The 14,532-nt window shown below is 34.7% G+C and overlaps 1 long non-coding RNA gene across 1 annotated transcript; it reads left to right on the top strand.

Moving 5' to 3' along the window:
* The first annotated feature begins 5,072 nt into the window (after positions 1 to 5,072).
* Positions 5,073 to 5,568, top strand: LOC121973723. Its single transcript, XR_006109728.1, has 3 exons — positions 5,073 to 5,092; positions 5,162 to 5,262; positions 5,532 to 5,568. It is a non-coding gene; the product is annotated as an uncharacterized LOC121973723 (long non-coding RNA).
* Positions 5,569 to 14,532: the final 8,964 nt, after the last annotated feature.

The raw sequence follows: 14,532 nt of genomic DNA, 5'->3' as shown, positions 1-14,532 counted from the left end.
AATATCATTAAACAGGGGGAGATGGAAGGTTACCAAGAAAGGTATAAAAGAGTATGCTAGGTATAAAGAAAGGCAAGATTCATCTCTGTCCCTATTATTTTCGATTCCTATCTTTCTGTTTCTAACTTGAGCGTCGGAGAGCCAACGTCAGAGACCTCTTCCCTGGTTTGGTTTGTTTTGTAGATAGGAGCGAGGTCTCCATCCAGTCACCGGAACTGCCACATCCTCGGCGTTCTAGCTTCACGCCTTCGGACAGGATCACCAACATTCATCCAATAATAGAAATGCCTACATATCCATCATTAATTTGATAAGAAAAAAATTACTATTCACATGAAAGTTACATAAAGGAAAGCCTAAAGAACAACTCCTCATGATCTGGAGATAACTTCTATAATCCTTCTTTATCAAAATCATGAATATAAAAAAAAACCTCTTATTAGAGGTAGGGGTGATTTATAATATATAATGTTCAGAAAAATCAATAAATAGAATTTTTCAATAAGATATTTCATCATCTAATACATAATCCTCTTTCTTGCAACTATGTATATAAACAACATAAACAGCCTAAAGTTAAATTAATTTTTAAACAGCACAAACAACCCCAAGTTGAGATTACATGACTAAACATATATACTATTCAGAAAAATCAATAAATAGAACTTTTCAATAAGAAATCTCATCATCTAACATATAACACTCTTTCTTGCAATTATGTATATAAACAATACAAACAACTCCAAGTTAAACAAACCTCTTCATCTCGTAATAAGAAATGATGGTTCATGTGTTTATCAATATCTTTGTGCCTTTCAAGTTGTTGCACCTATAAATGTACACTACATCACCAAAATTGTTAATAAAATAAAAAAAAATTCTTATGAAAACAATTACCAATGAACTTGTTGGTTACCCAATCCTTGTATATGTGAAAAGTATTATCTGCAACCTAAATAAAAAATAATATATGTATCATAAAACTATCAAAAATCATCATAAAAGCTAGCTATTTAAATAATGTCAAGATACCTTTTGATTATTAAATTCACTAGATTCTATACGAAAATAAGTCAATGGAGATTCATGATTCTCTAACTTTGATTGAAGTGCATCTATTTAGAATTTTATTTGATTTAGAATAGGAGTCACTACTTTCATACACTCTACTATAGCTTTCTCCGTAGCCATTTTGATTAACTCATTTGAATGTTCATTGGATAACAAAAGATGAATACACATGTTAGAATGACTAGGATCTAAACTCATAGTGTGAACATAACCATAATTTTCATAGGATAACAAGGGGTGAGTACGCTGATAACATTGCTTCAATCTAATAATATATTTCCAAAGATACGTACATTTTGATGTATAAAAAGAACAATTCCAATAATTATAGTCAACTTTCTAGTTCTTCCATCATTTTTATTCAAAAAACAATGAGATATTCTGATAGTGCTGATTTATCTCTATTATTGGATAATTCCCAATGGTATGGATAATGTGTCAAGGTGTCCTATGCAAAAGCTATTAATGTTCTCAAGGATTCAATATGCAAATAATAAATGGCAGTCTCGTTTAGAATGCTCAAGAAATATACTAGTATCCAAAATGCAAGAAAACAAATCTTTGATGTATGTTTTATAGTGTAGATCAATGTGTTAGAGAAGTGTGATTGAGGCTACCTACACTTTATAAACAAAATTCAAGAGGCCAGTTAAGATACCTTTATAAATTTCAGCATCACTTCAACTTTGACATTAACTTCTCATATTCCGCATCTGAGCCACGCGTTGTCATTTGTTCTGCAAAGGAGACATGCTCAAGTGGCACGGTGCTAGTGGCCCATGGTACATTTCCAAGACTCTGCGCGGGATTAAAACTGTGAGGTGGCACAGGTGGTGGAACAGGAGCATAATAAGGTGCATAGTCATAAGATTCCGGAGCAAATGAAGGCGGCGGCGGTGGCGGCATAGGCAGCGGTGGAAGCGGCTTCGGTGGTTTAGGGTTTAGGCGCATGAGAAGATGAGACGACAAGATGAGGATGTTAATAGAAATTTAGAACTTAAAATTTAGGGGGTGTTTGGTAGATGGATTTAGAAATGAGGGAATAGAATGATAGTAAAAGATAGTGTTTGGATTGTAGGTTTCGGAATGACAATTTAGGAATGATTTCTAAATTTATGAGAATCAACCAAACCCATATTATTAGGTGGGTTTCATTTCTATTTCCATTTCCATTCTCATTCCACCTTACTATCAAACTCATACCCATAATCATTCCCATCATTTAACGAAATGTCACCTTAGTTTTTATAAAGAAAATATATTTTTTAAAATATAATCATTTAAAAATATAATATAATAAAAAGTTATTTTAAATTTTTTAAAAATCTAAAAAACTCTATATGATCGTATAAATTTTTCTTATTAACTATTTTATATATATCAACTAGAGGGAAAATGACTCCTTGACACCTTTTCCCTCTCTGTGTAGGTTAAAGAGAGAGCAAAAGAAACGTTAGAGTTAGAACTAGGGAGTAGATCCCTGGCGTAGATACTCTGATGCTTAAGTCAGTCGGATAGCCAAGCAACTAATGGAAAAGATGAATAGTAGATGTCTCTGCGTGATGTAAACACTACAACAAAAACTGCAAACGACAACACCCCTACGACAACGGTTTTAAGAGAAAGCGTTGCGTATTTGCTCAAAGACAACGGTTTTTGCCAAAACCGTTGTCTTTGAACTCCCCATTAAATATAAAAGACAACGGTTTTAGCAAAACTGTTGTCATTGAGCGACTTTTTTTTAAAACGACAACACTTTTTACAACGGTTTTATAAACCGTTGTCTTTATCCGCGTTTTTAGCGGCTACGACAACAGTTTTGAAAAAACCGTTGTAATTGAATTTGGTCATTTCCCCCCTTCGCCGTTTTCTTTTCGGCGTCGTGTTTTCGCGTTCTCAAACCTAAGCCATTTATCTTTCCCTCTCCTCATACGACGTTGTGCTCCTTCTCGTTTCCTAGTGAGCGGCGGCGTTCTCCAATGGGCTGCCGAAGATCCAGACGCACGGGAGGGAGAAACCGGAGAACGGGATCTGCCACGACGACAGCGCGCCGCTGGTGAAGGCGAAGACCATCGACGAACTGCACTCCCTTCAGAAGAAGAGGTCGGCGCCGACCACCCCCATCAAGGACGGCGCGCAGCAGGGCAACGCGCCAGAAGCTCCAGCTCCAATCCATCAGGTTAATATTTAATCTCCAAACAAACATCTCTTTCTCAATAATAAAAAAGGGGGAAACATCCAGATTTCATTCGGCGTCTTCTCGCCGCCTCCCTCGTCCTTTTAAGGCCGCCTCCTGTCGCCTTGTCATCGGTCTGGGAAGGGCAGCAGCCGAAGACGGCAGCGCGATTTGTGTGGAGTTTCGCAGGGGAGCGGCGGCGGAAGCTTCTTCCAGATTGGTTGGCGCTTCGAAGGTGATCACTTTAGGTTCCGCTTCCCCGATTCCATGTCAAGATTCTGTTTCCGAGAGATTTTTGCATTTACTCTTGTTTTCTGCTAGGAGAAAAAGAAAGATTTTGCCGTTGATCTTCTTTGGTGGTTAGATAATGCCATTTCGTATCGTTTCTTCACTGAATATTTTCTTCCTCTGTCCTTTTTTTTTCTTTTTGTTTGAGGAGCTTCTTCTTTTAGGGGATGACACAATGATGTCGATGTTTCAGATATTTTTGGCTATATATTCTTTTTCTTGTGTTCTTTATTTGTTAAGCACTGATCATAACTAGTGCCAAATCTCTTCTCGCATTATATTGCCTTTGGTTTCTGTTAACCAGTGTTTATGAGTTGAATCCTTGCAATGCATATGAAATCAATCATCCACTGATATGAGAGCTCATCATTTGACATGAGAAATCGTTGGATCAGCTGCCATGCTGATTAGAATTGAACAATATGATGCATATCCAAGACCTGTAGTTTTTCACTTCATCCGAGGGAGGATGCAGGGTCAATCTTCGAATTCTATGATTTATCCATAAGAATTATCTGATGGAGCAAAATATATATGTTGAATATACACATGATATGAGCAAAATATCTTGTGTTTTTTATTAGGAAGTATGAGTGATTACTATCACAAATAGGATCAATGTAACCCCCTTGGACAAGAAAATGATCTTCATAAATAGCACACATTCAAGGCCTTAGGTTAAAAATGGTAAAGTGAGATTCAACAATATAGTTGCAAAATTGTAAGCTGCTCAGTGAGTATTCTTTTAAGGAATCTTGAAATTTAACTGGCACCTTGATACCATGTTCAATTTTATGTATGATATGAAGGTATTAGGAATCAGCTGTAGGTAAGTTCCCAACTAGCATTGGAATTTTTCTACGGAAGTTAGCTATTGCCTCCTGATTTGCTAAGGATAAGCCTTACGATTATCTATCCTTTTTAATTGATTTAGGAGAAGCTTATTCCAACTTGACATAAAATGAAAATAAAATGAAAAATTGAAGTTTGTTCAACAGGGAGATATCCATTTTTCTCATCTGATACATTTTTCATTATACATGGTGACACTTGTAGGATCGACACTTTTCCTTAATAAGTTTCCGTCATTCCTGTCTAAATTCCTGTCTAAGGACGTTAAGGTTGTTGTGCCTACCAGAATCGAATGCTGACAGTTGAATGATGCCTTAGTAATTCTGTGGTCTACTAGATGTTCTGACAAGTCAAGAGCATGAAGCAAATTTTGTAATAGCACGAGTAATGTCAACGTTTTGTCTTTGTTGTCCATAGTGAGAATATATGCTACATATCTTCATTCCAGAAAGACAGGAAATATATATGGATAAATGGATTATCTGAAGCACTTATAATTTGCATTGATATTGCAAAATTCACTATTCACCGAAGTTGGTAATTGTTTTCTATTGAATTTGATATCAGTCCCACTTTAATAATTTGGAAATCTTTCTTACTTTGGTTAAAAGCCTTCTTTCATTTATCAAAGAAGTGATTTGCTAACACTTATCCTTCATAGTTATTTGAAGTTTGATCTATTAACACCTCAACTCTTTGGATAAGGTACACATGCACATCAAGTGTTTGATGTAATTCCTCATAGATCCTAATATGCCATCTGAATGATACAAGGTATTTGTGAATGACCAATTCCTCAACTGGGATCCCGAGCATCGAATCAAAGTTCAAATTGTCTCTGCAAGGGCCTATCATTCCCTGTTCATGCACAACATGTAAGTGAAAAATACTACTAATAAGAATGCTAAAGATGCTCTTCAATTCTATAGTTCAACAGTTATCCAGATAAGTCATCTTTGCGTTGGTTCTGTTGATCTCTAGTAGTGAATCATAGTTGTGTTAGTAGCAGGCTGGATCATACATATGCATATATTAGTGTTAGTGAGCTAACTAGCTCCTCTTTCTCTCCTTAATGTCAAGGGAAAACATGTAAACTAGAAGAAGAAAAACTCTCTTTTGCATGAAATAATTGGAAGGATCGTAGGTGCATCCGTCCTACGCCTGAAGAACTGGAGGATTTCAGTACTCCGGACTTCACAGTTTACAATGCTGGCCAGTTTCCATGTAATCGATACACACACTACATGACTTCAGGGCGGCAGTTCGGTCGGGAGGCATGCCGTCTACTCATTCCTCTGTCAGAAGCGTTTCTTTTTTTTTAGGCCGTCGCTTCTCTATTGCATAAATGTTAAAGTGCTCTAATTTTGAGAAAAATTTATGCTTGACTTGGACTTCTTTATTTCTTCTTCTAACTCTTGACATTTTGTATGGCCAATAAGTCATTTGCAAGGGATGTTCAATCGAACTATCAGATTATTAGAAGCATGTACCGAGCCAATGTAAGTCCATTTGCATTGTCTAAATATCATTTTATTTCTCATTCAGCCACAATATTTTATTATCATTTTTTTGATGCCAGATATGTATTTGACGGTCAATCTCCAGAGCTGAAGAAACAAGAACTTGCCAAAAAGCTAGTCTTTACAGTTTTGTCATTGTTCCCCTCCTTTTTTTTTTTTGCAAGATAATGATAATCTTTAAGCTTATTTTATTCTTTGGATATTCAAAGAGGGAAGATGCAACTAACGATCTTAACACAACAATTGAGGTCATTGCTTGTGCATAACAAGTACTTTTATTGGGACACTTTAGTGTGCTAGAATTTCTTTTGCTGTCTTAGTTGCTTACATTTGCTGTTTGCAAACTGGTGATCTGGAGGGAATTGAAAAGTACAGAAAAAGGACTGTCAAGGTAATCTTTGATATTGCTATTTTATTGGAAATTACCATGAGGATCTTATTGAATATGATGCAATCAGCATGAAGTCAGCATGCTGATTGTCTGTTTTCTTCATATGTAACATAGAGTTTCTTTAAATATATTTTGAACTTTCAAAAGTGATAAGGTAAAATGAGGATCTTATTGATTATGATGTAATCAACATGAAGTTAGCATGCAATGCGCAGCTCTTTGCAAAAGTGACAAGGTAAAATGATGCAATGTAACACAATCTATTTTATTTTTTTAACTTTAATATCCTAAACGTATTTGTTTGTTATCAATCTCTAGGTGTTTGCGGTTGCCTCAGAAGACATGGATACTTTAACTTTTGGGGCACTGAGGTTTCTCCGTAATTTAATGGATCCTAGTTCCAAAAAAATCTTTGTGATGGAATTATTCTGCTTATTATTAATTGAATTACTGTATTTATCCTCATCCTTATTTTTCAGGTTCTTGAAGAGCTAAGACTCACTATGGATCAGTTCATTGATTTGTGTATTCTCTCTGATGTGATTATTGTGATAGCATTAAAGGTAAACTTTCTTATGAGATATTGTACATTCAACAAGTTTAACATACAAGGCTAATACTCTACTGCTTACTGTTTACGAAATTTGATAACTAATGTTCATTCAAATCTCTAGTATGATAATGCTTGTGTAGTTGAATATGGTGCCAGTGCTGCAACTGTTCCATGTCTATGTTACTTAGACTTGATATAGTGTTCAACATGAGTATGATTGCAATCTCTGACATGACTATTTTTACAAATTGTACATGTGTTCAATAGGATTAGTGATTGTTCACTCTTAGTGTCACTATAGACATTTTTCCAGGAACAAAGCATATATCAAATTCCTTGTCTGTTTTCAACATTTGTCTAGACAAGTTCTTGTCATTTTGTCAATCCTGCCTATAACTCAGCAAGTCCGCATCCTAAATAGACATTTGAATAGCTGATTTGTTTCTTTTATCCTGGAATTACTTGTATTGCATAAGTTTGTATTGCATAAGTTAAATTCTAAGACTATAAGTTGGTTATATAGCTTGTATTTTATGTAGATTTATATGAATAAATCTAAATCAGAATTCTGGAATTCTGGACTTGAGTGTCGTCATGGAATTGCTTTATATTAGAGCTATGTGAAATCCTGAAATTTCTTATATTGCATAAGTTTTATTTCTTAGACTATAAGTTGGTTATATTGCTTGTATTTTATGTAGATTTATATGAATAAATCTAAATCTGGAATTGATAAGTTTTGTTTAATTTTCCTCTTGCAGGTACGTAACTCGGCCAATTCGTGAGGCTGGAGATTTTTTATGCAAGGAGTGAGCTTTGTTAGGATGTAGCTTGCCTTGCTAATTTGTAAATTAAAAGTCATATGGAGAACAACAAATGGAAAACATGTGATTTAATGTATATGGAGAACAGTAATGGAAAACATGTGTATTTTGATGAGTAACAACTCATTTTGTATATTTTTGTAATATATGTGGCTACAAGATGAATTATATATGGATGTTTATTTTGGATTTAATCTAGTAAATATTTAGTTTTGTATTGGTGGTTTGCTTATATTAAAATAAGATTAGTTGTTTGGTATTAATGAACATTAAAGACAACAGTTAAAAATGTTGTAAAAACTAGGTAAATCACAACGGAATTTTTTTGTAAAAAGTGATAAAAGACAACGGTTTTATCCGTTGTAAAATATATTAAAACTATTGTAAAAAAATAAAACGAGTCAAATATTATCTACCACAACAGTTTATATCTGTTGTAAAAAAAGTCTACCACAACGGTTTATTTTTGTTGTTGAAATTATCTACCACAACGGTTTTAAAACGTTGTCGTATCCTTCGTAGCCAAATTTTGAGCATATAAACAGGATAAAAACCGTTGTCAAATGTCTACAAAGACAACGGTTTCAAAACCGTTGTCGTAGGGCAATACATTCTACAACATCCTCAGTTACAACGGTTTTTTGACCCTACGACAACGGATAATATCCGTTGTTGTTTGCAGTTTTTGTTGTAGTGAAAGTCTGTAAAAATATATTGCGTACCTCGTCCACGGAGAAGATCCTCTTTTTATAATACCTCTAATAACTTTTATAATAATGAGATAGAAAGAATATTTATTATCAAAGGAGGTTGGGTAATAGAAGATGTACAATCTATGAGATGTACCATCATCTATATTGTGTACCTCACCATGTGAATTGGATCGAATGTTAGCCACCTAAATAGGAATATGGCAAGTGAAGTTGACAATCTTGATTTTAAGTTTTTGGAGCTGATTGGCATGCTTGCAAGTTTTTGATGCTGAGCGGCTTGCATGCAAATGGGTTCTTTTAAACCCGAACAGTTGCATGCAATAAAGTGTTTGAAGCCGAGTCAGGTTTTTGCATGCAAACAAGTTTATGAATGTTGCATGTAAAAAGGAATTTTGCATGCGAAGTTGATTTGAACTGATGGGATTTGCTCAAAGCTGCACGGCTTTAATTAGAGTTTTGCATGCATATGAACTGATTGCATGTAAATAAGAATTTTCGAAACGATAGTGATAAATGGTTAGAATTTCATCAGTTAAAATGTATTTTTTAATAATTTTTAGAGTTATTATTAAAAGTATGTAAGTAATATCATATTTTATAAGTCAATTATATTTTTTTTCCACTTATTTTAATATTTAATTTTAAAAAAATATTTTTCTATATTAATGATTAATTATATTTCTAAGACGACATGTATTTTTCTAAGAGACATACATGCATTGATTAAATCCTTTATGAATACATATCTTCATTTTAGATTATAAATTTTTTTCAAAAATTTGAAATGTTGTGTTTCAATTTTATGATCAATAAATGTTATTAATAATATTTAATTAATTTTTTAGCTAGCCAGATTCTGACTATATAGATTTACCGATAATAAAAATAGATCGGTAGATGCAAATGCATGCCACAATTAAATCCGATTAGCCTCTCATTTCCAAAAATGATAAATCTATATAGCCAGAGTCTGGCTAGCTAGAAAATTAATTAAATATTATTAATAACATTTATATATAACAAATTACTAATTAACCCTTAATTCTTTTTTTTTTCATGTAGAATTTAAAACTAGTTAGAAAATTTATTGGGAACTTGAAATTAGTTAGAAAATTTATTGGGAACTGTTAATGACATTTATCCATAAAAAATTAATAATTATTTCTTAATTATATTACTCTTTTCGAGGATGACTTTAATTAGTTTAGAAATAAAATTGCTCTTAAAATTGAAACATATCACAACATCAATTCTATTCATCTTTTTCTCTATCAAAATCTATATATAACAAATTACTAATTAGCCCTTAATTAAATTATTAATTATTCTCTCTTTTTTTTCCTTGTAGAATTTAAAACTAGCTGAAAATTTTATTGGGAACTTGAAACTAGTTAGAAATTTTATTAGGAACAATTAATAACATTTACCCATAAAAAATTAATAATTAGTTCTTAATTATACTATACTTTTCGATGATGATTTAATTAGTTTAGAAATAAAATTAATCTTAAAATTGAAAGAGTATCACAACATTTCAAATTCTTGAAATTTTTACCATCTAAAATGAAGATATGTGTTTATGCATGCATGTTTCTTAGAAATACATGTCATCTTGGAATTATAATTAATCGTTAATAAAGAGAGATGATTTTTAAAAATTAAATATTAAAATAAGTGGAAAAAAATATACTTGACTTATAAAATATGATATTACTTGTATATCCTTAATAATAGTCCTAAAAATTACTAAAAAATTCATTCTAACTAATCAGATTTTAATCATTTAGTACTATCCTTTTATTATTTGCATGCATCTGCATGTCTTTGCCAATTTGAATTTGATGAGAATTCGTCATGATTTTTGTTGGTCATTGTAATCCTTGCCGAGTGAGCATTTTTAATCGGATGAGAATTCGTCATGTTTTGAATGTCGATTGGATAATTGCTGAGTGGGCAAGGTGCCAATCAGCGTCTTGATTTTGCATGCATGTCTTGACTTTCCTGTATTTATTTGGCTGAGCGCATTCTATATTCAGAGATGTATCAACATCTATTTTAATTGGAATAGAATTCTAAAAAAAATTAAAGAGGATTTAGATGTCGAAGAAATGGATTTTGTAAAGTCTGATGAGGATTCAGATCATGTAGAAATGGATCTCAAAGAATTTGAAAATTAAGAAATGGATCATGCCGAGGATTTAAAGATGGATCTCGTAAAATCAGAGTAGGTAGTAGATCCAGAAATGGATCTAAACATGGATCTAAAGGATGATTCTGAAGCTGATTATACTATCGTTGTGTCTGGGATGAATGTGATACAATTGCTCATTGCACTAACATTTATCTTAGTGGGAATGATATTAGCTTATCTATGTTATTAGTATTATATTTACTGTTGTTATATACAAACAATATTAACCCATTTAATTTTTAAGTCATGTAATAATTTTTATCGTTATGTAAGAACATAGTTATGTTATGAAAATAGTTATGTTATGCGTTAACTAACTTGCCCATGATTAATCCATGTGAAAATGATTAATTTATTTCATGATTCATTCATGTTTAATAATATTATTAGTTTATATATATATATATATATATATATATATATATATATATATACTGTTAGACCCTGTGGTTGTTTTAATGTGATCAACCAAGTTGGTTAGGTCCTGCTTTATGTTTGATCCCTATGTCTGAGTGTGCAGGAGCTTAGGAGCACAGGAAGTCGAGCGGAAGACGTAGCTAGCGAGAAGGACGACACGGGAAGGGAGCCGACGGGCTCGGTGCGTCCGAAGAACGAGAGAGCTACGGAAGAGTACACCGGTGGGCGAGAAGAACGTGCGCAACGTTGGAGGGACGTAAAGCCGGGACGGAAGACTGCTCGAGGAGAAGGCCGGAAATTGGGTTCGGGTGAGCCCTATTTCGGTTGGCCTGAATCACCCAAACTCATGAAGCTTCGGAAGTCAAAAGCAAGGAGAAAGCAAGCTTGAAACAAAGCTTAAGGCGCCTCAAGCCAGTATTGGAGGCGCCTCCACCTTGGAGGCGCCTCAATTAAACATTGGAGGCGCCTTCAATCTTGTTTGAGACGCCTCCGACTGGTCAAAGATGATCGTTTGAGCGCGAATAGAGTTTTATCCGCTTGACTTGGTTAGAGGTTTCAACCTTGTTGGAGGCGCCTTGGACCTTCGAGATAGGATTTCCAGGAGCTATTTAAAGGCCGATGGAGCTAGGAAAACAATATCAATTGTTCAATCAACTCTGTAGTCATTCCTAGCAATAGTTCTGAGCTGTTAAGAGTGTAAAAGGCTTCTCTGCCTTCAGTAAAGGAGACTTTTTTTAGTGCGCATTTCATCGCCCTGGATTAACAACCTTCTTGGTTGTAACAAGGTTAACTGCTGAGTCTCTGCTTTATTTCTGTTTCTTTATTTCAATTATTTTATTATTGCTATTGCATTTTTGAGTTGAAAGCACGAGGAGGGTATAACTCTTATTTTTCAGGCAATTCACCCCCCTCTTGCCGGCCTCCGCTGCACCTACAATTGGTATCAGAGCCAGACCACCTTAGAAGGACTAACCGCAGACTGAATCACGAAGATCAAGACGATGGCCGGAACAAGCATTCATCCCTCGAAGTTCAACAGAGACTTTGCGACATGGAAACACTGGATGGAGGTATTTTTTAAAACCGACTTCGATATTTTACTAACTATGAAATATGGTTTTGAAGTTTCGAAAGACAAAGAAGAGCATCAGTGGAGCAAGAAGGAGCAAGCCGATTTTGTCGCCAACGGAAAGGCAGAGTTCCACCTGCTTAGCGTGCTGCCACCACAAGAGGTAAGTCGGATCGGAAGCTACGACTCCGTGAAAGACCTCTGGGAAAAATTCCTGGAGCTTCACGAAGGTACATCCGAAGCGAAGCTTGCAAGACGCGATATCCTCCGGACTCAACTTACGAACATTCGGATGAACCAAGGCGAGAAGGTAGCGCAACTCCAAGCAAGGATTAAGGAGCTAATAACTCAACTAAGCAACCTTGGAGAAGAAGTAACGAACCAGGACTCGATTCGGTACGCGCTCAACGCCTTCCCCAGAACTCCAGAATGGGCGTCCTTAGTAGATGTATGCTACATCTCTAAGGATTTCGAGGTAAGTACTTTAGAAAATTTGTTTTCTACTTTTGAACTTCACGAATCTCGAGTTGCAGAACCCAATGGAGTAGAGAAGACTAGTCAGAACATTACCCTAAAGGCAAGAATAAACAGTTCTGACTACGAAGTCTCGATCGACGAATCGGAAGCCGCATTAATGGTAAGACGATTTAATAAGTTTTTTAAATCTAACAACCTTAGATCGCAGTCGAGTAAACATCATCAAAAGAGAAGGACAGTCCGTTGCTACAATTGCAACGAAGAAGGGCACATCAAGGATGACTGCCCGAAATTGAAGAGCAAGCAGAAAGAGAAGGAAAAAGTAAAGTACAAGAAGCCAGAATCCTCCAGATACAAGACCCTGAAGGCCACGTTCTCAGACTCATCCTCCGAGTCAGACATCGAAGAATTCTCGGGGTTAGCGCTAATAGCTAACCATCAGCTGGAAGAAGAGTCAAGCTCAGAAATGAGCATAGATGAAGGGGGAGGAACATTAGAGGAAGAAAGCTACAGTGAAGGGGGAGCATCACCAAGTCAGGTAAGTAAGGTACGTAATCTAACTCTGACTCAGTCCTTTCAATTTATTAAGTCTCTTTCTAAAGATTTATTCAAATTAGAAAAAACGAATGCTGACTTAAATAGAATTTTAGATAAATTAAAATCAAAAAATGATAATTTAAAATTAGAAATTGAAAATTTGAAAACTGATGCATGTTTTAAAACAAATGTTTTTCAAAAGTCAAAACTTAGGATTTATGGAAAATTAAACTGGTATGTTAAACATCATCAAGGTCAACTTAGGAAAATTCCCAAGAATTATATACCCCCTAAGTTTCTGATTAATCCAGTAGGAAGGAATCTCTATTGGGTTCCAAAAGCTTTATTAGACTAAATTTCTTTTATTATTAAAGCTTCCAGCAAGAAAATTAAACGTTAAAATTTCTTTATGAAACTTTGTCTAAGAAAGTGGTTGTTGCTCCAATAACCAAGAAGGCCTAGTGCCTTGCCACGACCTGGAAGCTGAAATATTGAAATAAAATGTTTAATTAACTTTCTGAAAAAGTATTAAAACTGGAAGTAAATAATGCTTTGAAAGTTTTTCAAACATTTTTTTGAAAATTTTAAAAATTCAGTTTACTTAGAAATTTCTTTTCTGGAAAATTCTAAAAATTTAGCTTACTTAGAAATTTTTTTTCTGGAAAATTCTAAAAATTCATTTTACTTAGATTATTTTTCTTCTAAAAATTCAGTTTACTTAGAAATTTTTTTTCTGGAAAATTCTAAAAATTCATTTTACTTGGAATTTTTTAAAAATTCATATTCTCTTATTATTTTCCCATTTTTACTGTGATCAAAGGCGGAGAGATATGTACAAGTGTAGGCACAAGTGTAGGGGGAGAGAGTTTTTTTAATAACTCTGAGTTTTAAAAATATTTTTGAAAAATTCTATTTAACTTTTAATTAAATAGTTGCACTTTTATTTATTGCAAATTTATTCTTAATATGTTAGTTTAGTAATTTTCTTTAAAATTACTGTTTGTCTATTTTGACCCTAACTTGAACTTGGGTTGATGCACATCAAAAAGGGGGAGATTGTTAGACCTCGTGGTTGTTTTGATGTGATCAACCAAGTTGGTTAGGTCCTGCTTTATGTTTGATCCCTGTGTCTGAGTGTGCAGGAGCTTAGGAGCACAGGAAGTCAAGCGGAAGACGCATCTAGCGAGAAGGACGGCACGGGAAGGGAGCCGACGGGCTCGGTGCGTCCGAAGGACGAGAGAGCTGCGGAAGAGTACACCGGTGGGTGAGAAGAACGTGCGCGACGTTTGAGGGATGTAAAGCTAGGATGGAAGACTGCTCGAGGAGAAGGCCGGAAATTGAGTTCGGGTGAACCCTATTTCGGTTGGCCGGAATCACCCAAACTCATGAAGCTTTGGAAGTCAAAAGCAAGGAGAAAGCAAGCTTGAAACAAAGCTTAAGGTGCCTCAAGCCA

This window comes from Zingiber officinale, chromosome 4A (assembly GCF_018446385.1).
Source record: "Zingiber officinale cultivar Zhangliang chromosome 4A, Zo_v1.1, whole genome shotgun sequence".
NCBI lineage: Eukaryota > Viridiplantae > Streptophyta > Magnoliopsida > Zingiberales > Zingiberaceae > Zingiber > Zingiber officinale.
This window is presented reverse-complemented; position numbering and strand designations above follow the sequence as displayed.